Raw genomic sequence first — 24,050 nt, forward strand, 5'->3', positions numbered from 1 at the left:
CCTTGGGTCCAAGCTGGTGAGCTTTTTGCTCAAGCCAGATGAGCCTGCGCTCAAGCCAGGCGACCTCGGGGTCTCGAACCTGGGTCCTCTGCATCCCAGTCCGATGCTCTATCCACTGTGCCACTGCCTGGTCAGGCTGTTTTAAGCATTTTAAATGTTAGAATACAGTAGTAAATCCTCACTACAAACACTGTACTGTGAAGTATTACCATCTCATAAATTAATTTATAAGTAAGAAAACAAATTTAGGCTGAAGTGATTTGTCAAGCTCACCCAATTAGTAAGAAGTTTACTGTATGTTAGAACCAAGTCTTTCTAGCTCCAAAATCGTGCTTTTGACCACTGTTATTTGCTAATGTGAGTCTTGCCAAGGATAACCTTGCAGCCATCAATAAGACCTGAAGTAGATAGCTCAAGGAAATAGCTGACCTAAAGAATGCCTTAAATAACCTTTTAGCTATGAGATTCTGGGATTCCTTGAGAGGCTAAATGAATTTGTAACCTGGGTTCCACTGGGAAACTCCAAATCACGTAGATTGTTGGCAGTCACAGATTCAGATTTGTGGTTTCAACATGAGTTCACTAAGGACGCCAAAGGTCCATGAAAAATATTGAGTGCTTTACAGATTAAATATTGTCCTCATGCAGAGGCCAAGCTAATCTTCTCTGTATTGTTCCAAATTTAGAATATATGCTGCTGAAGCAAGCACTGGTGTTTTATCACATCATAATTTTGAATATTTAGTCATGTTGGTACATCACTCTTAATTGTTTCAGTTCTTCAGTATTGCTCATAAATCATGGTCTCCAAAGCAGAATACGATGCTCAGATGTTGGTTATAGTGGTAACAAGAGTTGAACTATCACTTTCCTAATTCTAAGATACTATATGGTTCTTTTAATATGCATAATTTCTTTTTTTTTTTTTTTTTTGACAGAGAGAGGGGCAGGTAGGGATAGACAGACAAGAAAGGAGAGAGATGAGAAGCATCAGTTCTTCGTTTTGGTACCTTAGTTGTTCATTGAATTGCTTTTTCATATGTGCCTTGATGGGTGGGGCCTGGGTACAGCAGAGTGAGTGACCCCTTGCTTAAGCCAGCGACCTTGGGATTCAAGCTACTAGTGACTATGGGTTCATGTCTATGATCCCACACTCAAGCCAGCAACCCTACGCTCAAGCTGGTGATCCCGTACTCAAACTGGATGAGCCCATGTTCAAGCCATTGGCCTTAGGGTTTTGAACCTGGGTCCTCTGCATCCCAGTCTGGTGCTCTGTCCACTGCGCCACCTCCTGGTCTGGCAAATTCTACCTACTTTTGTTACAGCGTTAAAGATGAGGCATAATGTCAATTAGTATTTCCTACCCCCAGTACTACCACATGCTTCAGTGCTTCAGTGCCTAAATTTTCTTGACTTTGTATTTACAGTACTGTTTAATGTATAGCCATGTTCTTCAGAATAATTAAGAAAGTTTGTGGCATGTTTAAGCATCTAGACATTTATTATACGTAGATCTTTAGTCGCTTTTGTTTTTTAATCAGTGCTCAATTTTTTTTTTTTTGCAAAGCATTGTCTTCTTCAATGTCTGTGATCTCTGAAATCCAAAGAAATTTTGTCTTAAAAAAATTCCAACTCAAAATAATAGAAATTTCAGTCTACTGAGGTAAAAGAAGGCTCTGGAATTATAATACAGCATCTCTCAGGAAATCAGATGTGGTGATGTGGGATGGCCTGAGTCTATTGAGCACTAAAAGGAAGAATTTCTTGCTAGCAATTTCTTTAACAAAAAATTATTGGCCCTGGCTGGTTGGCTCAGTGGTAGAGTGTCAGCCTGGTGTGTGGAAGTCCTGGGTTTGATTCCCGGTTATGGCACATATGAGAAGTGACCATCTGCTTCTCCACATCCCCCAATATCCCTCTCTCTCTCTCTCTCTCTCTCTCTCTCTCTCTCCCTCCCCCCCCCCCCCCCCCCCACAGCCATGGCTCTAGCAAAGTTGGCCCTGGGTACTGAGGATGGCTTCATGACGCTAAAATAGCATGGCTTAGAGGCTAAAATAGCATGGTTGATGAGCAATGGAGCAGCGGCCCAGACAGGCAGATCATCGCCTAGTAGAGGGCTTGCTGGGTGGATTTCGGTCAGGGTGCATGGTGGGGTTCTGTCTCTGCCTCCCCATCTCACTTAATAAAAATAAAATTATTTTAGAGAGAGAAGAGAGAGAAATACCAGTTTGTTGTTCCTCTTATTTATGCATTTATTGGTTGATTCTTGTATGGGCTCTGACTGGGGATTGAACCCACAACCTAGTATATTGGGACAATGCTCTAACCAGCTGAGCTAACCGACCAGGGCTAGCAATTTTTTTCTTCTTAGTGTAGTAAGATAGCAAATGTTGCTTGTTTATCATACTTGTGATTTAATGATCTTCTTAGATTTTACATCAATTTTTTTTACATTCAATATTTATATTAGTTTCAGATATACAGCATAATAGTTAGATATTTATATAACTTAAGAAGTGTTTCCCCCAATAAGTATAGTACCCACCCTGGCACCGTGCATAAAGTATTATTGACTATCTTTCCTATGTTGTACTTTACATCTTCCTGACTTTTTTGTAACTACCAATTTGTACTTTTTTATTTAATTCTTTTTTTAAGCATTTTAATTTTATTTATTTATTTTGTGACAGAGACAGAGAGAGGGACAGACAGAAAGGGAGAGAGATGAGAAACACTAATTCTTCGTTGCAGCTCCTTAGGTGTTCACTGATTGCTTTCTCATATATGCCTTTACCGGGGGGCTACAGCAGACCGAGTAACCCCTTGCTCGAGCCAGAGACCTTGGGCTCAAGCTGGTGAGCCTTGCTCAAACCAGATGAGCCCGCACTCAAGCTGGTGACCTCGGGGTCTCGAACCTGGGTCCTCCACATCCCTGTCCAACGCTCTATCCACTGTGCCACCACCTGGTCAGACTGTACTTCTTTTTTAAAGGTGTTTTTATTTTTTTTTTATTTTTTATTTTTTTACAAAGACAGAGTCAGAGAGAGGGATAGATAGGGACAGACAGGAACGGAGAGAGATGAGAAGCATCAATCATTCAGACTGTACTTCTTTTTTAAAATTAGTTTTTAAACATACTTTTATTGACAGACAGACAGACAGAAAGGGAGCATCAGTGAGAAGCATCGACTCGTAGTTGCTTTCTCTTTAGTTGTACATTGAGCTTCTCATACTGCCTTGACCAGGGCTATGCCAGTGTTCCATTGCTCAAACCAGTGACCTTGAGCTTTTCATGCCAGCAAACTTTGGATTCAAGCTAGCAAGCTTTGGGTTTGTGTGGATGATTCCCCCACACAAGTCAGTGACTGCACACTGGCAGCCTGTGCTCAGAGCCAGCGACCTTGGGGTTTCAAAACAGTGACCTCAGCATTCTGGGTTGATGCTTTTATCCACTGTGCCACCACCTGTCAGGCACCAATTTGTACTTCTTAATCCTTTGTCACTCAGCCCCCCAACCCTTCTCCCATTTGGCAACCATCAGTCTGTTTCTGTATTGTTTGTTCATTTATTTTGTGTTTTAGATTTCACAAGTAAATGAAGTTATATGGCATTTGTCTTTTTTTATTTAACTTATTTCACTCAACACAGTACTCTCTAGGTCCATCCATGTTGTTGCAAATATTAAGATTTCATTCTTTTTTATGGCTGAGTAATATCTCATTGTATGATATCTATGTACTACATCTTCTTTATCCAGTCGTCACATCATATATATATATATATATTTTTTTTCCCATTTTTCTGAAGCTGGAAACAGGGAGAGACAGTCTGACAGACTCCCGCATGCGCCCGACCAGGATCCACCCGGCACGCCCACCATGGGGCTACGCTCTGCCCACCAGGGGGCGATGCTCTGCCCATCCTGGGCGTCGCCATGTTGCGACCAGAGCCACTCTAGCGCCTGAGGCAGCGGCCACAGAGCCATCCCCAGCGCCCGGGCCATGTTTGCTCCAATGGAGCCTCGGCTGCGGGAGGGGAAGAGAGAGACAGAGAGGAAAGCGCGGCGGAGGGGTGGAGAAGCAAATGGGCGCTTCTCCTGTGTGCCCTGGCCGGGAATCGAACCCGGGTCCTCCGCACGCTAGGCTGACGCTCTACCGCTGAGCCAACCGGCCAGGGCACATCATATATTTTTTATAATAGTATTCTGAAGTGCTGACACTTTTGTTGACACTGTTAGACAAATTTGATCCTACAATGCAAAGTTGTAATCTGGAAAGCATTATCTGATATTTTGCTTCTCTGGTTTGGGTGAATTGTTTTAGTTTGAGAGAAATTACTAGATTTGGTTTCTGAGCTAGAATCTTAATCAGATATTGACAGATTTATTTGAACTTAACTCTTCTTTTTAGCATATATTAGTATCAGGTAATTAATTAATTCCTTTCTTACCATACTGGGAAAGATGATATTAGGAAGCTTTCATATCATGATTTCTGGAGACCCTCTGCTTATATCTTCTGGTACTGCTGAGAGTATTCTTTAATGAATTGCTAATTCTGCTGCATTGTACTAATGATTCTTACTGTTTGCAGTATATTTTTAAGAATTTTCTCGGTCAATCCTAATATACTCCCAAAGTCTTATTTTAAATTACCAAGCAGGTTATGGAACTAATTCCTTTTTTGCTTCTTTTTTTTTTTTTTTTTTAACAGAGACAGAGAATCAGAGAGAGGGATAGATAGGGACAGGCAGACAGGAATGAAGAGAAATGAGAAGCATCAATCATTAGTTTTTCATTGAGACACCTTAGTAGTTCATTGATTGCTTTCTCATATGTGCCTTGGGGGGGGGGGGCGCTACAGCAGACCGAGTAACCCCTTGCTCGAGCCAGCGACCTTGGGTCCAAGCTGGTGAGCTTTGCTCAAACCAGATGAGCCCGCACTCAAGCTGGCGACCTCGGGGTCTCGAGCCTGGGTCCTCTGCATCCCAGTCTGATGCTCTATTCACTACGCCACCGCCTGGTCAGGCAGAACTAATTCTTAACAAATTAGTTGTACAAAACATTTGTTGGCCTAAATTCTGAAACTAACAAGGATTATTTTTCTTCCCCCTCAGTCCTTCCACCTAATTCTCCCAAATTTAGGGGTTCTTATGTTTAGTAAATAACTTCTGAAAAGGTTTTAAGGCCTCTTTTAAGACTATAGCTTCCAACAAAGGACTTGATCACTTACTCTGCTTCATTAGACCAGAGAAAGTGCAAGAGAGAGACTACGAGACAGAGAAAACATGAAAGCAAGTTTAGAATGAATGTTAAAGTGTATAATATCACAGATGACTTAGTAAATATGTTTTTAACTTGTTATATTTTCTCTAATATATATAATTGCTTATTATTAACCAATGTCACCCCAATAAATTTAATTTTTAATTTAAAAAATTACTAATTTTAAAGAATCTATTCTGCAATAGATATTGAACAGCTTCACCTTTTAAGCCCAAGATTGTAGCATCTTAAAAAAAAAAACTTAGCCTCACCTCCCCCTTCCTTTTTCTTTTCTCTTTCTGATGAGAAAATGGTTGTTTTGTGAAATCCAGCTAGCAAAGACAAGTCAGAAATAAATTTATAACTTTTTCACATGCATATCTCTTTTATTAAATTCAGTGAGAGGGGAGGAGGCAGGGAGACAGACTCCTCTGCATGTGCCCCAACCGAGATCCACCTGGCCAGCCCACTAGGGGGCGATGCTCTGCCCATTTGGTGCGTTGCTCTGTTTTTCAGTAACAGAACTCTTAGTATGTGAGGGGGAATAGAGCCACCCTCAGCACCTGGGGCCAACTTGCTGCAATAGAGCCATGGCTGCAGGAGGTGGGGGGGGGCAAAGCAAGAGAGAGAGGGGTGGAGAAGCAGATGGGCACGTCTCCTGTTTTCCCTGACCTGGAATTGAACCTGGGACATCCACAAACTGGGTGGATGCTCTACCACTGATCCAGCTGGCCAGGACACATGCATATCTTGATTTGAGTACTGTGAATGTGACTGAAGTGCTACTGAGTACCTAGTTAAGTTTCTGTTGTGGTGATTTTTTTCCTGGTTTATACAAACCCTATTCTCATTTTTAACACAGAGGCAAAAAGCCCTTCTGAATGAATGAATCTAAGAGTCTCAAATACTAGAATCAAGAAAACTTGAAATTTCTTTTTTAAGGCTAATTCTGCATTTATTGAGATTTTCATCTTAGCAGCACTTTAAATATATATATGTACAAAATTTGTGCCATAAGAGTGAAAGAGATTGCTAATTCTGATCTATTTACTTCTGAGCATTTCTTCATAAGAAGCATAAACAATAATGCATCAGAGGAACTGAATATCAATCAGTATAACCTCTCCCATATGGGTGCTCTGTGGAAAATGAAATGGAAGTTTATTAGATAAAACATATATAATCTTAGGGAGCATATTTCTTGCTTTATTAATAAAAATTTCATATGTTAAATAGCTATACAAGTACACTTTTTTGTGGCAGAGACAGGGAGAGTCAGAGAGAGGGACAGATAGGGACAGACAGACAAGAAGGGAGAGAGATGAGAAACATCAATTCTTCGTTGTGGTTCCTTAGTTGTTCATTGATTGATTTCTCATATGTGCCTTGATGGGGGGGGGGGGACTACAGCAGACCGAGTGACCCCTTGCTCGAGCCAGCGACCTTGGGTTCAAGCTGGTGAGCTTTGCTCAAACCCGATGAGCCCGTGCTCAAGCTGGCGACCTGGGTCCTCCGCATCCCAGTCCGACACTCTATCCACTGCGCCACCGCCTGGTCAGGCACAAGTACACACTTTTAAAAGATAGTCTTTTCATTTATTTTTAAATAATTTATTTTCGAATTACAGTTGACTTATATTAGTTTTAGGTGTACAACCCAGTAATTAGATATTCATACATCTTGCAAATGATCACCTCGATAAACCTAGTACCCATCTCACACCATACATAGCTGTTACAGTATTATCGACTCTATCTTCTATGCTGTACTTTATTTACATCCCCATGATTATTCTGTAACTACCAATTTGTATTTCTTTTTTTCCCAAGTGAGAGGAGGGGAGTTGGAGAGACAGACTCCCACATGCACCCTGACCAGAATCCACCCAGAAACCCCTGCCTGGGGCTGATACTCCGCCCATTTGGAGCCATGCTCGCAACTCATCTATTTTTAGTGCATGAGGCAGAGGCTACGTGGAGCCATCCTCAGTGCCCCAGCCGATGCCCTCGAACCAATCAAGCCATGGCTGTGGGAGGAAAAGAGAGAGAGAAGGGGGAGGCGGAGGAGTGGAGAAACAGATGGTTGCTTCTCCTGTGTACCCTGACCAGGAATTGAATCTGGGACTTCTACACTCTGGGCCAATGCTCTACCATTGAGCCAACCCGCCAGGGTCCAATTTGTATTTCTTAATCTCTTCACCACTCCCCCCAACCCTCCTCCCATCTGGCAGCCATCAAAATGTTCTCTGTGTCTATGGGTCTGTTTCTGTTCTACTTGTTTGTTCATTTTGTGTTTTAGATTCCACATATAAGTGAAATCATATGGCGTGTGTCTCTCTGTTTGACTTATTTCAACACAATACCCTCTAGGTCTATCCATGTCGTTGCAGGTGGCAAGATTTCATTCTTTTGTGTGTGTGTGTGACAGACACAGAGAGAGACAGAGAGAGGGACAGGGACAGACAGGAAGGGAGAGAGATGAGAAGCATCAATTCTTCGTTGCAGCTCCTTAGTTGTTCATTGATTGCTTTCTTTTTTTTTTTTTTCTACAGAGAGAGAGTCAGAGAGAGGGATAGACAGGGACAGACAGACAGGAACAGAGAGATGAGAAGCATCAATCATTAGTTTCTCATTGCGCATTGCGACACCTTAGTTGTTCATTGATTGCTTTCTCATATGTGCCTTGACCACAGGCCTTCAGCAAACCGAGTAACCCCCATGCTGGAGCCAGCGACCTTGAGTCCAAGCTGGTGAGTTTTGCTCAAACCAGATGAGCCCGCGCTCAAGCTGGCGACCTCGAGGTCTCGAACCTGGGTCCTTCCGCATCCCAGTTTGACGCTCTATCCACTGCGCCACCGCCTGGTCAGGCTGATTGCTTTCTAATATGAACCTTGACTGGGGGGGAGGGTCTACAGCTAGCACGTGACCCCTTGCTTGGGCCAGCGACCTTGGACTCAAGCCAGCAACCTTGGGCTTCAAGCCGGCTACCAGAGGGGTCATGTCTATAATCCTATGCTCAAGTCAGTGACCCTGCACTCAAACTGGTGAGCTCCTATTCAAACTGGATGAGCCCAAGCTCAGGGTTTTGAACCTGGGTCCTCTGTGTCCCAGTCCGATACTCTATCCACTGTGCCACTGCCTGGTCAGGCTGTATATGTTTTTGATCTGAAATGAGTGTCTTTTAGACAGAATAGGTAAGGGTCTTGTTTTATTATCCATTCAGCCACCCTGTGTCTTTTGATTGAAGCTTTTAATCCATTTGCATTTAAAGTAATTGTTGATAGACAGGTATTTATTGCCATTTTATTATTCATATTGTTTATCTGGGTTTTTTTTTTTTTCTTAAAGAAGGCCCTTTAACATTTCTTGGAATACTGGGTTGGTGATGAACTCATTTAGCTTTTTCTGTCTGGGAAACTCTTTAGTTCTCTCTCAATTTTAAATGGTAGGTAGCCTTGCTGGGTAGAGATGTTCATTGTAGGTTCTCGCTTTTTATCACTTTGAATATTTTGTGCCTTTCCGTTTTGGCCTGCAAAATCTGAAGCTGGCCACAGAGTACGCTGGCTCCAGGCCCACCTGGAAGGTGCAGGCAGAGGTCAGTACCACTTGTGCCGCTTGTGCCAGGCCTAGGGCCACTTAACAAGAGGTACGGGCACACCGAGACCAGATGTTGGGGATTTGTGAACCCTTGAAAGATTTTAGGAAAGTCTGTAGCATGAGCTGAGATAGGCCATTTGTATGGAAAAGCCACTAGAATCTGGTTGGGTGGGCTAGCAATGGAATGATGTTTTCTGCCAGCACTTTTGTCTGGGAGGAAGCTGTCTCTTCAGTCTTTGCCTCAAAGCCTGACAATTCAGTTCCTCCCCTAATATCCCTGGCACCTTTTGAGCTGCTTCCCCAGTGCTAGAGCTTAGAGTGAATGAATTCCTCAACCAGTAAGTCCTGGTATGTGTCTTTAAGAGGAATGCCTGAGACTCCAAGCAATACTCTGTCTGACTTAGCCACAATAGCTACTGGTTTTCACAGCCAAAAGTTATGGAGATTTCTCTTCCTAGCACTGGAACCCTGGGCTGGGGGCCTCATGCCAGGCTGGTACCTCTTGCTTCTCAGAAGTGACCTCTGCAGTCAGGATATCTTTCTGGATTTTTAACTGCTACACATGGGTGTGTGACCCAGCCTGTTTTGAATCCCAACCCTTTCTATCAATCTGGAGGTGGCTTCATCTGTCCAAATGCACATTTAAATAACCACTTTATCATAGTGTAAGACCAGAATGTATTAAATACTATTTTCTGGCTTAAGCTCACCAGAGGCTTACCAACATTAAACTTGTTTTTGACAATTATAGGTTATTCAGGGCTCAACTGTACTATTATGCAAACTTGTAACAGTGTCCAGGTTTCCTACTCCTTGGAATTGTTTGCTACAAGGATGCAGAACAGCTGAAGAAAACAATAACCCAGTTTTGTTATTGTAAGTGTGAATGCTTATGACTAGAAACACTTTTTTGATGAGCTTTCTTCCATTTTTCATATTCCTTGGGTGTCATACATTGTCTTGACACAATTTGTGAGGAGTTATACCAAATGGTTAAAATTAAGTGTAAGCAGATAAATGCTTGTGAGATTAATATATCCTTCCTAGGAATGTTTGCCCAGAGGGCCTTAATGTATTATGTGATCTTGCTTAAGTTCCTCTGCATAAAGGTGGAATTCAGGCAATTTTCTACAGTCAGATGGTTAGCTTTGTGGAAGTTGGAATAAAGGTTTTATGATCTGATTGTAGCTCAGGAGAATTTAGGCCACAGTATTAATTACCTGGCTTGGATCTACATACTATTTTGTGATATATATACCTTATTTTTTTGCTCATAGTTCTATATCATTATATTTTGTAGATTGATACAGAATCAAGACTAATTTGACTTTTGCATCTTATTTTTATCATTCTGAGGGTATGTGTCTCTAGTGTTTTATTGTGTTTGCTAATGATTGAATCATTGACCAGTGGTGGTTTGAACAGCAATCCTTAGTTCTTCTGTCCTTTTCACAGGGGTAGAGGTTAAAGGGTCGAGTGGGGTGAAATGAAAGTTCCAATCCTCTAATTACCTGGCCAGTTCCCTTGGCAACTAGCCCCTATTCTTAGGTGACTGAAGGGTTTTCCAAAAGTCACTTGATTATTATAAATTCAGGTGTAGTTGAAAGGGGCTTGTTATGAATGAGATGACAACCATTTTATCTTTATGATCTGAAGCTATTTTGAATATTATAACAAAAGTATATGGTCAGGGGCCGCCATCATGGCCATTCACATGCAGGTTATCATTGAATTTGGGCAGACAGTAAAGTAATGGCGGAGTTGGAGGATGGTGGGCCATTCTGTTCATTGGTGTCACCAAGACAGGCAAGCCACAAGAGAAACCAAGGGAAAAGCAGAAAACCTACTTTTCCCATAGAGGGCAAGGGATCAGGGAGACCTCTGCAATGCTGATAGCAGGAACTGAGAGAGCGAGAGCCCCTGGTCTACTTCATTTTATAGTGTAGAATATAAAAGCCTTTAAGCCAATATACAAATAAGGAAGTCTCTGATACAAAGCCACTTATCTGAGGCATAAATGGGATTCCTCATAAGAGTACACCACCTCCTATCATGCAACAGTCAAGGGTGTGGGGAAAAGCTTAGTTTTGAGAAGACCTTAGTATTAGAAGGGAGGAAAAGGCTGTCTTAAAACTAAGCCTTAGGCTATAATGACTTTGCCAGCTTATAGCCTGTCTCCCACTCCCAAAGCGAGCAAACATATACATCATATTTACTAACTTATTTGACCAACAAAAAGTTACTCCTATTATTCTTACCCTTTAAGAGATTCCAATAGTTTTAGGAACAGTGATACAGGAACTGGGACAGAAGAGGAAAATAGACATGTATTATAAATCACAGTATCACACGTTCGGTGTGAAAAATATCAAAAAGCCATTCCTTTTTGTGTTATTTGAATATTTTAAATGTTTTTTCATAGATACTGTCTTATTGTTCTCCTTAAAGATTTGTGATTATCCTTGTGATTTTGTTGTTGTTGTTCCTGTTTGTATCTCTTATCTGTGGCTTCACAATTCTGTATTGTCTCAGTACCATTTTTGAAATCACAGCTGGAAGCTCTGAAAAGCATTCTGACAAAGGAAGACTGAATTGTGACTTTAAGCCAACAATAAGCTATAGGAACAAAGAAGTTAAGAAATTATTTTAGATATGTGTCTTTGTCCTTAGTCCTTCAGAGAATTGTGGAAACTAAGAATTTAAACGTTATCTCTTTATTTTCAACACAATTATAAGTGTAAAATATTCTTCTTGCTTGTGAATCTATTTAAAAAAATTTGTGACTTTTTTTAAAATTTTGCATTAGCAATGCCATTTTTTAAAATTTAATTTTATTTATTCATTTTTTAGAGAGGAGAGAGAGAGGGAGAGAGAGAGAGAGAGGAGAGAGAGAGACAGAGAGAGAGAGAGAGGAGAGAGAGAGACAGAGAGAGAGAAGGGGGAGGAGCTGGAAGCATCAACTCCCATATGTGCCTTGACCAGGGTTTTGAACCGGCAACCTCAGCATTTCCAGGCCGACGTTTTATCCACTGTGCCACCACAGGTCAGGCAAAAATTTGTGACTTTTTATAGACTCATGCTACCTACCATCTTTCAGGATCTTAAAGCTCTCACAAGTATTTTCTTCAGCATATCTAACAAAAGGAAAATTTATTTTATTTTGTATGTTTGTCACATGGTATGAAACAATTTTTTAAAACTTTAAAAAAATGTCTATTTTTTATTGAATTTAGAAAGAGGAAAGGAGGGAGGGATAGAGAGAGATAGGAACATTTACCTATACCTGTTTGTGCCCTGACCAGGGATTGAACCGGCAACCTCTGTGCTTCAGGACAGTACTCTAACCAACTGAGCTCTCTCTGGCCAGGGCTAAAATAATTTTTTAAAAAGCTATTACAGGGTTCTAATAACCTGAAGTCTCTGTCCTATTTCCCTCTTCCCTCAAGCAACCATGTTTACACTTTAAACTTTATTCTGAAATTTATGTAAATATTTTCTAAATAATTTGCTTATGCTATTTTTTTCTGTTTTAGGTATCTGCTGATGTCTTACAATGAGGGTAATGATTTAGATCTATTATCTTTCCTGCCCACAGCTTACTAAACTTTTAGTTAAACTTCAGTATACTGTTTACATTATACCCATGTAAATTCTTTACAACTTTCACCTTAGAGTATATTATGATCATATTTCCCATTTTATACATTTTTTTTGTCTCTTGAGTTAATTGCTTCAATTTTTATTGTTTAGAGCTGTGATTGGTTAATTTACAAATTCGGAAAGAATTATAAGCCTTTTTTCAAGACTTTGAGAAACATCATGTAGTCTTCTCAGTTTTATCTTTTTCTTAATGATATATCTTGTAGAAACTTCATGACATATATATTGAGATATATATTAAATTTAATTAAAATTTTAGTAATATGTGGGCAGGAGAGATAAGAAATTTAAATCCAGCCCTGGCTGGTTGGCTCAGTGGATAGTGTTGGCCCAGCTTCTGGACGTAATGGGTTCAATCACTGGTCAGGGCACACATGAGAAATGACCATCTGCTTTTCTTCCCCTCCCTCTCTGCCTTCTCTCTGTCTTCCCCTCCTGCAGCTAGTGTTGGTTCGAGTGTCAGCCTCAGGTGCTGAGGATAGCTCGGTTGATTTCAGCATTGGCCCCCAGGGGCTGCCCAGTGGAACTGGTAGGTCTGGGCACATGTGGGAGTCTGTCCCTCTATCTCCCCTCCTCTCACTTAAAAAAGAAAAAAAAAATCTAAATCAACTCTGGTCTGAATTGATTGCTCTGCAAGACTATTGCATACCACTTGTTCTCAGAGTCCTTCATCTGTTAATAAATATCAGATCTGTTTTCTTGATTTTATGTCATTTTCTTTATTGGTTTATTCCTTTCTTTTCATGAAGCACATACAGGCGTCCCCGCATGCGGCCCCCTGAGGCCATTTATCCGGCCCCCCTCCGCACTCCCGGAAGGGGCACCTCTTTCATTGGTGGTCAGTGAGAGGAGCACTGTATGTGGCGGCCCTCCAACGGTCTGAGGGACAGTGAACTGGCCCCCTGTGTAAAAAGTTTGGGGACCTCTGCTAGAAGCTTATGAAAAAGTATATGTGGGAGATAATGCCTATTTCAAAATTTCTTTATTTTCTTCTCTCTCTCTCTCTCTCTCTCTCTCTCTTTCTCTCTCGCCTCCCTCCCTCCCTCCCTCCCTTCCTTCTTTCCTTCCAACAGAGAGAGGAACAGACAGACAGGAAGGGAGAGAGATGAGAAGCATCAATTCTTCGTTGTAGCACCTTAGTTGTTCATATGTGCCTTGATAGGGGGCTACAGCAGAGTGAGTGACCACTTACTCAAGTCAGCGACCATGGGGTCATGTCTATGATCCCGCGCTCAAGCTGGTGAGCCTGTGCTCAAGCCGGCAACCTCAGGGTTTTGAACCTGGGTCTGAAGTCTGACGTTCTATCCACTGAACCATCGCCTAGTCAGGCTTTCAAATTTATTTTAATACTTCATTGGCCAGGTGTGGAATTTTAGGTTGGAAATAATTTTCCCCATAGAATTTTGTAAAGTACTGTGTTTTTGATTTATAACTGTGAATATTGCTATTGAAGAAACTGGTGCTATACTGATTGTTGATTTTCTGGGTAGGTCTTGTTTTTCTCTTTAGAATTTTAAATAGTCTACTCATTATCTGTGTTTTTCTGAGGTTTTACAATTATGTGTCGTTGTATGATTCTTGTTGGCATTGTTGGGCTGAGTACTGTGGGTCCTTTCAATCTGGAAAACTTGAAGACTGGATCTGGAAACATTAGTTGTAGAAAACTATTATAATATTAATTTTTATTTTTCACCATACTTTTCACTAACCTGTCAAGTGCTTTATCTGACTGGAAAAAAAGCTGATTTTGTTTTCAATTTTTTATTATGCATAAAATATTTTATTTATAGAAAAATAAAATTTGCTTATGTAAGCTATGACACAATGATAAATGACCTGTGAACCTCCCATACAACTTAAGAATGGAAACAAAAATAGTTGATTATTTATTTATGTGAAACTGAACTACCATTTAGTTTTACTTGTTTGGAAACTTTAGAAAATGGTATTATGTATATATAGTTTGTGTAGAGTTCTCGGACTTTATTTTTATGCAAAATGATTTTTTGAGGTTGATTTGTTTTATTCTGTATAGCTGTAATTTATTTACTATTTATTTTCTCCCACACTTATTTATTTTTTAATTACAGTTGATATACAGTCCCCCCACTTATACTTCTGTTCTCTTGTTGTTAGACATTGGACCTCCTGATATAACCTTTATTTTAGCTTTTTCTTTTTGTCTCTTTAATTCTAATTTCAGGAAAATTTTCTTAAAACTTATTTTCCAATTATTCTGTTATTTCCATCATATTTTTAATTTCTAAGTGCTTTTTTCTCTTTGGTGAATTTTATGACATACCGTCCTTATTTTATAGATTTTCTTTTGTCTTTGAGGATATATATACTGTGTGTGTGTGTGTTTCTTTTGCTTCCTATATGGTCTGTTTTGGGGGGGGTTCTTTTTCCTGGATGTTTTTTTAGTTTCTCTCTCTCTCTCTTTTTTTAACAGAGACAGAGAGTCAGAGAGAGGGACAGATAGGGACAGACAGGAAGGGAGAGAGATGAGAAGCATCAATTCTTCATTGCAGCACCTTAGTTGTTCATCAATTGATTTCTCATATGTGCCTTGACCAGGGAGGGGTGCTATAGCAGAGTGAGTGACCCCTTGCTCAAGCCTCAAGCCAGCAACCTTGGGCTTTAGGCCAGTGACTTTTCGGCTCAAGCCAGTGACTATGGGGTTATGTCTGTGATCCCATGCTCAAGCCAGCGACCCTGCACTTAAGCCAGAGACCTCGGGGTTTCAAACCTGGGTTCCAGTTTGATGCTCTATTTACTGCATGCCTGCCTGGTCAGGCCTCTCTCTCTCTTTTATTTTTTTATTAAGTGAGAGGCAGGGAGGCAGAGAGACAGACTCCCACATGCACCTTGACTAGGAACCACCCAGTAAGCCCCCTACCAGGGGATGCTTTGCCCATCTGGAGCCTTTGTTCCGTTGCTTGGCAACCGAGCTATTTTTAACACCTGAGGCGAGGCCAAGGCGCCATCCTCAGCTCCAGGGGCCAACTTACTCAAACCATTTGAGCCATAGCTGTGGGAGGAGAAGAGAGAGAGAGAGAGAGAGAGTGTGTGTGTGTAGGGGAAGGGGTGCAGAAGCAGATGGTCACTTCTTCTGTGTGCCCTGATTGGGAATTGAACTCAAGACTTTCACACATCAGGCTGAGGCTGTACCACTCAGCCAACCAGGCAGGGCCAGTTTCTCTCTTTTTTGTTAAAGGCTCTTCTCAAGTGTCTTGTTATCCATGGCTTTCTTTTTTTCTCTCTTTTTTTAAAGATTTTATTTATTGATTTTTTTTTTTTTTTTGTATTTTTCTGAAGCTGGAAGTGGGAGGCAGTCAGATACACTCCCACATGCGCCCGACCAGGATCCACCCGGCACGCCCACCAGGGGGCGATGCTCTGCCTATCTGGGGGGTCGCTCTGTCGCGACCAGAGCCACTCTAGCGCCTGGGGCAGAGGCCAAGGAGCCATCCCCAGCGCCCGGGCCATCTTTTGCTCCAATGGAGCCTTGGCTGCGGGAGGGGAAGAGAGAGACAGAGAGGAAGGAGAGGGGGAGGGGTGGAGAAGCAGATGGGTGCCTCTCCTGTGTGCCCTGACCGGGAATCGAACCCGGGACTTCCGCACGCCAGGCCGACGCTCTACCACTGAGCCAACCGGCCAGGGCCTTATTTATTGATTTTTAGAGAAAGGAGAGAGAGGAATAGAGAGAGAAAAGGTGAGAAGGTGAGGAGTGGGAAGCATCAACTCATAGTTGCTTTTCATATGTGCCTTGACTATGCAAGCCTGGGGTCTTGAATCAGTGACCTCAACCTTCTAGGTTGATACTTTATTCACTGTGCCAGGTTCCATGGCTTTTTTCCCCTCCATATTTGAGAGAGGCATTAAAATGTAGGAAGCTTTCCTTTGTCAGTACTTGTAGCTAGATGGTTTTACTATGGAGTAATTGGGTAGAGACCTTTTTTATTGCAGGCTTCTTCAATTGTCAGTATCTATAGGTCTTTTCTTCAGTTATTTTTTCCAGAGGAATTATTCAAGCTCTTGCCTTGGGGATTGGTGGATTATGGTGGTGCTAATAAACCTGGCTGCCTCTGTTCTAGAAGACTAGGAGGAAGAGGACTGAAATTCTCATTTATTAATTTAATCCTCTGTCCTCAGAATGGGACCTCACTCCAGCACTCAGCTGTGTCTAGAGTTTCTCAGTCTAGAATCCTTCTGGTCCCTTGTTTCAGTCTCACGAGAAGGTACAGCTCTGGACTAATTGCCTTAGTGGTTGTTAGGAGAATGGCTGTTGATCTAACTGCTCACTGTTAATACTTTTAGCCATTCTTTCTGTTTTTAGGCCCAACCGTATGCCCTGTTCTTTAGAGTAGCCCTTGATACTTCCAATTCCTGATTTTTCTATAGTTTTGGCATAAATTGGCTGGCTTCTTGTTGTTTTCCCCCTACCATTTCCTACCCTACCAACTCTTATCTGACTGAAAAAAACCTGAAAGCCAAGTCATTTATTGATGGACCATTTGTTTTTCACCTTCCAAAGTTTTATTGACATCTGTCTACTGCTGTCTCTAGTTCTCTGTGCCACTGTGGGTATATACCTTTAATTATTCAATTTTAGTAGAAAGCCAAGATAAATATGTTCAATTCTTCATGTTTAATTCATTAATTTCTCTCAAGGAGGCTTTTATTAGAATAGAAATTTCGGAGACTTTGATATAGACTTGTCCTCTAAAGTCTTCTTTGTCCCCAAAGTAGAAATCATAGAATATTTATTTTTTTATTTTTTATTTTTTGTGGCAGAGACAGAGAGAGTCAGAGAGACGGACAGATAGGGACAGACAGACAGGAAGGGAGAGAGATGAGAAACATCAATTCTTCATTGCGGCTCCTTAGTTGTTCATTGATTGCTTTCTCATATGTGCCTTGACCGTGGGCCTTCAGCAAACCGAGTGACCCCTTGCTTGAGCTAGCGATCTTAAGTTCAAGCTGGTGAGCTTTGTTCAAACCAGATGAGCCTGTGCTCAAGCTGGTGACCTTGGGGTCTCGAACCTGGGTCCTCCTCATCCCAGTCTGACGCTCTATCCACTGTGCCACCTCCTGGTCAGGCGAAATCATAGAATATTTTATTTCTATTTTTTCTCCCAGCACATACAGACTCTATTGAAATATAGAGAACCACTGTTGTGAAGGAGGAAAGACAAAGGCTAGAATCCATATGTTTCTTCCTGTAGCTGCTAAAATAATGGCATTTCAATAACAAAATGTTTAGAAAAATTCCAAAACAAAAGAAAGGTGAGATAAAATAACATTGTCATGCTCAGTAAGGGTGAGAGTTGAGGTTCCTATTTAGTGTAACCAGTAGGTCCTAGTGCTGCATCAGTGTTCCTGTCATAGGCTAGAACAGTGATGGGCAATCTTTTGAGTTTGGCGTGTCAAAATTTGCCAAAATACCGAGCATAACTCGGGTGGTGTGTCACTTCGAGAAAAAACCCCCATAATTTCTCGATATTTATAGTTTAAATAACAAAAATGCATAATTGTAATATATAACTGTATTTAATAAGCCAAAAACTAATTATTTAACTTACCTGCTTAGTGACTTCTTTGTTCATCTGTCAGTCGGTTTCTTTTGTTGGTCTTGATATTATTTAACTTGTGTGGGGTGCCGTGAACTAAGATAAGTGAGGGGGAGGGGGAATTCTTTAACTAACCTGCCTATTAGTGATTTTTGATTTTTTTATTGCTGAATTTCATTGGCTAAATCTTCAATTGAAGGTTGGTATTTTGTATACTTCAAGCCCAAGCAAGCGCTAACTTCATCTTGTCAATGTTTCTTTAGTTGGTTTTGATATTATTTAACTCTGAGAATAAGGTCTCACAAAAGTACATAGTGGGAAAAATTGTGAGTAAAGCCATTGCTATATTTTTCAGGGTGCTAAAAGTGTCTGGTAATCGGTTCCAGGCCCTCCAAATTTCCTGTTCGTAGTGGCACTCCTCTTGATTCTCCAAGCGGCACCTTTCCAGATTCTCAAGCTTTGACCTCAAGTCAACAAACACCTGCTCCCAAATGTTGTCTTGAAATTCTGCAAGTTGCATCTTATGTAAATTAAGATGGTTACCGCTATTTCTAATGGCAGGAAACGGCACCCATAGCACAGGCCCTCGCCTCTCCCAGCCCCTCCCTCACTTATCTCAGCAATGATGGTCAATTAGAAATCCACGACACCCCAGAACAGTAGATTGGATGATGGTTGCTGTGGTTATGTGGTTGCTGGTGATGGTGATCACAGGGCCCCCAGAGATGCGTCCCCCACGGCATTCCGCTGCTCCCTCCTCCTTGCTCTGCCGGCTGGAAGTAAGGTCAAAGATCCCCTAACAGCCTAACTGGAAGTCCCAGAACTAGACGCTCTGTGCCGGAGTTCTGTTGTTTTGGCCTACAGACCTCCGGCACAGAGTGTCTACACTACAGCAAATGTTTTATCCTCGGCTACTGCACCTGGCCATGCAGGAGCCGAGGATGAAACATCCTTCTCGGCATGCGGCCCCATACTTCTCTGGTATGCAGCTACATGCAGCTGCATGTCATCGAAAATGGCTACGCATGTCAGTGCTGACACACGTGTCATAGGTTCACCATCACGGGTCTAGAATCTACACACTACTGAGTTTGGAGGATATAAATTACATGGAGTGCCAATTAGATGTAGGATACCAGTGAATTTGGACACTAACGCATACTCTGAGCACCTGGCTGCCAGTGTATATATATCTGTAGAGGATTCAGCAAATATCAGTTTAGCTGGAATAGTATTACTTAACTTTGTTTACTCTGTATACAGTTTTCATATGTATTTTCTTAGGTGAGTTAATAGTTGAGCTTGATACTATGATGGTCCCTGAGGTTTAAAACATCTTAAAATAAAATATACAACAATAGCATAAATGATGGAGGGAGAGTTAATGGAGTTAAATTGTTATTAAGGTTTTGGTTTATTTGGAATATGGTTAAAGTAGACTGTGATAAATTAACAATGTATATTATAATTTGCAGGGTAACCCAAAGAATAACAAAGGTGTATAATAAGCTAATACAAGGGATAAAATGGAATATTAAAAATACTTGATTGCCTGACCAGGCGGTGGCGCAGTGGATAGAGCAACAGACTGGGATGCGGAGGACGCAGGTTCGAGATCCCGAGGTCACCAGCTTGAGCGCGGGCTCATCTGGTTTGAGAAAAAGTTCACCAGCTTGGACCCAGGGTTGCTGGCTCGAGCAAGAGGTTACTCAGTCTGCTGAAGGCCCGTGGTCAAGGCACATATGAGAAAGCAATCAATGAACAACTAAGGTGACGCAACGCGCAACAACAAACTAATGATTGATGCTTCTCATCTCTCTGCATTCCTGTCTGTCTGTCCCTGTCTATTCCTCTCTCTGACTCACTCTCTGTCTCTGTAAAAAAAATAAATAAATAAATAACATGTACAATAGTTGGGTTAAAAACCAAACCAAGCTAACCTGCAGATAATATTGCATATTTTTATAAGTAAATAGTATAAAAATTCATAATAGAGGAAGTATAAACTGGTAACAGTGGTTACAATGATTAAGCATTTATAAATTACTTATATAATTAAAAATAAGAATCCCAGATGAAATTTATCAAAATACTAGTAGCTGTTACTTCTGTATAGTGATATTAACATTTTCTTCTTAATATTTTATTTTATTTTCTGTATTTTTATAGGAAACATTTTATCAGAAAATGCGGTTTTGTTTTGTTTTTACTTTTCTGAAGTTGGAAACAGGGATACAGTCTGCCCATCTGGGGCATCGCTCTGCCGCAATCAGAGCCATTCTAGAGCCTGAGGCAGAGGCCACAGAGCCATCCTCAGTGCCTGGGCAGACTTTGCTCCAATGGAGCCTTGGCTGCGGGAGGGGAAGAGAGAGACAGAGAGGAAGGAGAGGGGGAGGGGTAGAGAAGCAGATGAGTGCTTCTCCTGTGTGCCCTGGCCAGGAATCGACCCCAGGACTACTGCACGCCAGGCTGACGCTCTACCACTGAGCCAACCAGCCAGTGCCTGAAAATGCGGTTTTAAGGGGTCATTTATAATGAGAGGTGGTTGACAAATAGTTAAAATTAATTTTTACAAAATGAAATAGAAGAACATAAAGAATTTAATTAGGTGGAAAGATCAGAGAATTTGTGGTTATGGGAAGTATTTGAGAAGGAAAGAGGTTAATCCAGAATGTTTTAGAAACTTTTCAAGTTTTATAAAGCCATCAAGCACTGCCTTAGATTTTTAAGCCATGCATTAGGGGCCTTGTGGGTGTCAGCATTATCACTTAGCAAATTAGGTCCCTGTTCCTAAGGAACTTATGTTTTGATGAGAGGGATGCAGACAAAGAAAATACAATACAGTGTAGTAAAGAAGAATCAATTGTTAAGGTAGAGAAAGGAGTTGGTGAGAGCTGATAAGAGGTTTTCCTGAAGAAACAGAAAAGTCTAAGCTGTGACTGTGAGATGTCTAAAGAGGGAAAGCAGAGATCAGCACTATTTTAAGTACTTAATTTTATAGTGTTTAAGTATTTTGTATATATCATGCTAATTGTTAGGCACATAATAAGCTCTCTCCTTATCTCTGTTCTTTCTTTCCTTATCTACTTTGTATGTATTCACTGCAGGTGATATGTGGCATGAGTTTTTTTGGGGGAAATTAATGCAAGCCATAAGACATTGCTGATATAAAGGAGAAAACCTGAGTTTATTTGAAAGAGCTATGCCCAGTTTATCAAAATAAAAATGTTATTTGACATGGTTGGCTGCTCTTTAAATCAAACATTATAATGAATTAATTATGGAATTGAATATGATGCAGTACAAGTATTCAAATTTTTTGGTCATCAAAAACTTTTAACGTCTTACTAATTAATGTACTACTTTCATGGGTATGAACTTGGGCTTTGGACTTTTATAAATAATTTGGACTTTCGTAAATAATTACACGAGCGGAGGACCCGGGTTCGATTCCCGGCCAGGGCACACAGGAGAAGCGCCCATTTGCTTCTCCACCCCTCCGCCGCGCTTTCCTCTCTGTCTCTCTCTTCCCCTCCCGCAGCCGAGGCTCCATTGGAGCAAAGATGGCCCGGGCGCTGGGGATGGCTCTGTGGCCTCTGCCCCAGGCGCTAGAGTGGCTCTGGTCGCAATATGGCGACGCCCAGGATGGGCAGAGCATCGCCCCCTGGTGGGCAGAGCGTCGCCCCCTGGTGGGCGTGCCGGGTGGATCCCGGTCGGGCGCATGCGGGAGTCTGTCTGACTGTCTCTCCCTGTTTCCAGCTTCAGAAAAATGAAAAAAAAAAAAAAAAAAAAAAAAAAATACACGAGTTACTTAATCTTATGTAGATAAAATGTGGTATCTTTAATGTTACCTATTGTGGGATTCCCAAAATAAATTTATTTTTGCAAGACAGAAATCTCATATCATTTAAGGAGGAATTGCCATACAGAATCCTGAAACTGGCAGCATTATATACTAAGTTTTTTTAAAATGGATTTCCTCCTTCTTTGCTTTAAAGGTAGACAATAATTAAAAGAAGCAAAGCTTTTGTAAAGAGAAGACCTATCACATTATTATTTATAAATGATGGGTTATTCCCTTTTGAACAGTTTATTTAGTTAACAGGTGCAATTTAGAAAGGAGGAATAAATAAATTTTGTTACAATCTATATTCCCTTTCCACAAACAAAATAGTATTCTGAACATTTCAGGGCTAATGACTCGTTGACTCATTAGCATGAAAAAACTAAACTTTACTTACTACTTGATTCAGACCTCTGTGTCTTTAATTTGTGTTTTTACCACTGCATGGAATGGAATGTCCCCCCCTTTTTTTGTCCATTTGCAGAATTCCTTTTCAACCTTAAAGACTCCAACGTTAGAGCTTTTCTTGTCCAATGGAAAGCTCATCATTCATTCTTTGTACCACTACTGTTCCTGCTATTATAGAACCTGCTACATTATGACAATTACCTATTTCCCCATGTATAAGACGTACTTTACCCCCAAAAATTTGGGGTCTAAAAACTGGGTGCGTCTTATACAGTGGTTGTAGATTTTTTTACTTGCATGTCCCGCTTTTTTGTGCTTGTTTTTGCGCTTATTGTTGAAGACCGTGATTCGTCATCAGACACAGATAAGGACAAGCTAATGCAGTGGTTCTCAACCTTTCTAATGCTGTGACCCCGCAATACAGTTCCTCATGTTGCGGTGACTCCAAACCAAAAAATAATTTTGGTGGCTACTTCATAACTGTAATTTTGCTACAGTTATGATTCGGAATGTAAATACCTGATATGCATTATGTATTCTCATTGCTACAAATCAAACATAATTTAAACAGTGATTAATCACAAAAACAATATTTAATTATATATTGAGAAATATTTATTACTAATGGACCTCCTTACCTAGTGTATTGGGGCTACCATTCCGTAAATAGCTGCTTAACTAATGGATCTGTTTTTTCCAGATTAGTGGCAAGTTTTCTATATAGAACTTCTATAGGAGGCAGATCTTTTACACTGCAGAATCCGCTCAGCAGATTCCTCAGTGTGAGGCCTCTTTCAGTCTATTGGGGGTGGTGGATTCCACCTTTGGAATTTTTCTGCTCTAGGAAAAGTTCTAGCATGAAAAAAATTAAGCAACATGCTCTATATTTGAGCAGAATCTGCTGCGGCCTCCCATTGACTTGAATAGTAGAGGAAGAAATGTGTCGGAAACTGTCATTTCTCCGCCTCTTATTGAAATCAAAAGGAGGCTGCAGCGGATTGTGTGGTAACCCGAGATTCTCAGGAGCTCTTTTCCACAAAATCCACCGCACTCCCAATGAAATCAATAGGAGGCAGATTCAATGCCGGAAACCGCTGATTTCAGCAGTTTCCTCATTCAGAATATGGGAAAATAGTGGGAGATATGGGAGATAATTATACATTGGGGAACAGTGTGAACTACATCTTATAGTGGTCTCTTATAGTATAAGATTGATGTAGTTCACACTGTGTAAATGTATGGTGCTTTGTGTAAGTGTAAGCTGCTTTGTGTACTGTGTAATGATTACACACAAAGCACAGTATTGTGTGTATGGTGTGTGTACTGTTTTTACATTATTAACCTTTTTTACACCAGCAGACTGTCTCGCAGGCTCTCTTGGCTCTCCGCCTCTTGCCTCTCTGTCTCCTAGGCTTCTGTCCTCCGGCGCTTGCTGCACCCGCCCACTGATGACATCAGCAAGTGCTGGACACACATAATGCGCTGCTATGGACGAGCAGCCGCGCTGCTATGGACTGTGGAGCGTGTGCCCCCCCCCCCCCCCCCCCCCCCCCCCCCTGCTTCCCCGGGCCCCAACGGATGATGTAATCACGTCTGCGCATGACCGCACGCATTCAGTTTGGAACGCACGTCCATAACGGTGTGCATTCAAGCTGAATAGCGCTGCTGCAGACGGTAGCGCGGCTTCTCAGCAGCTAAAGCCATCG

At 41.3% G+C, this 24,050-nt stretch overlaps 1 protein-coding gene and 1 non-coding gene across 3 annotated transcripts in view; one reads left to right on the forward strand and one right to left on the reverse strand.

Moving 5' to 3' along the window:
* Positions 1–24,050, forward strand: part of TMCC1 (transmembrane and coiled-coil domain family 1) — a 265,968-nt gene that overhangs the window by 99,952 nt on the left and 141,966 nt on the right. The gene's annotated exons all lie outside the window — the stretch shown is intronic.
* On the reverse strand, positions 605–710 carry LOC136382669 (U6 spliceosomal RNA). Its single transcript, XR_010747295.1, has one exon. It is a non-coding gene; the product is annotated as a U6 spliceosomal RNA (small nuclear RNA).

Source organism: Saccopteryx leptura, chromosome 10, assembly GCF_036850995.1.
Source record: "Saccopteryx leptura isolate mSacLep1 chromosome 10, mSacLep1_pri_phased_curated, whole genome shotgun sequence".
NCBI classification, from domain to species: Eukaryota; Metazoa; Chordata; class Mammalia; order Chiroptera; family Emballonuridae; genus Saccopteryx; species Saccopteryx leptura.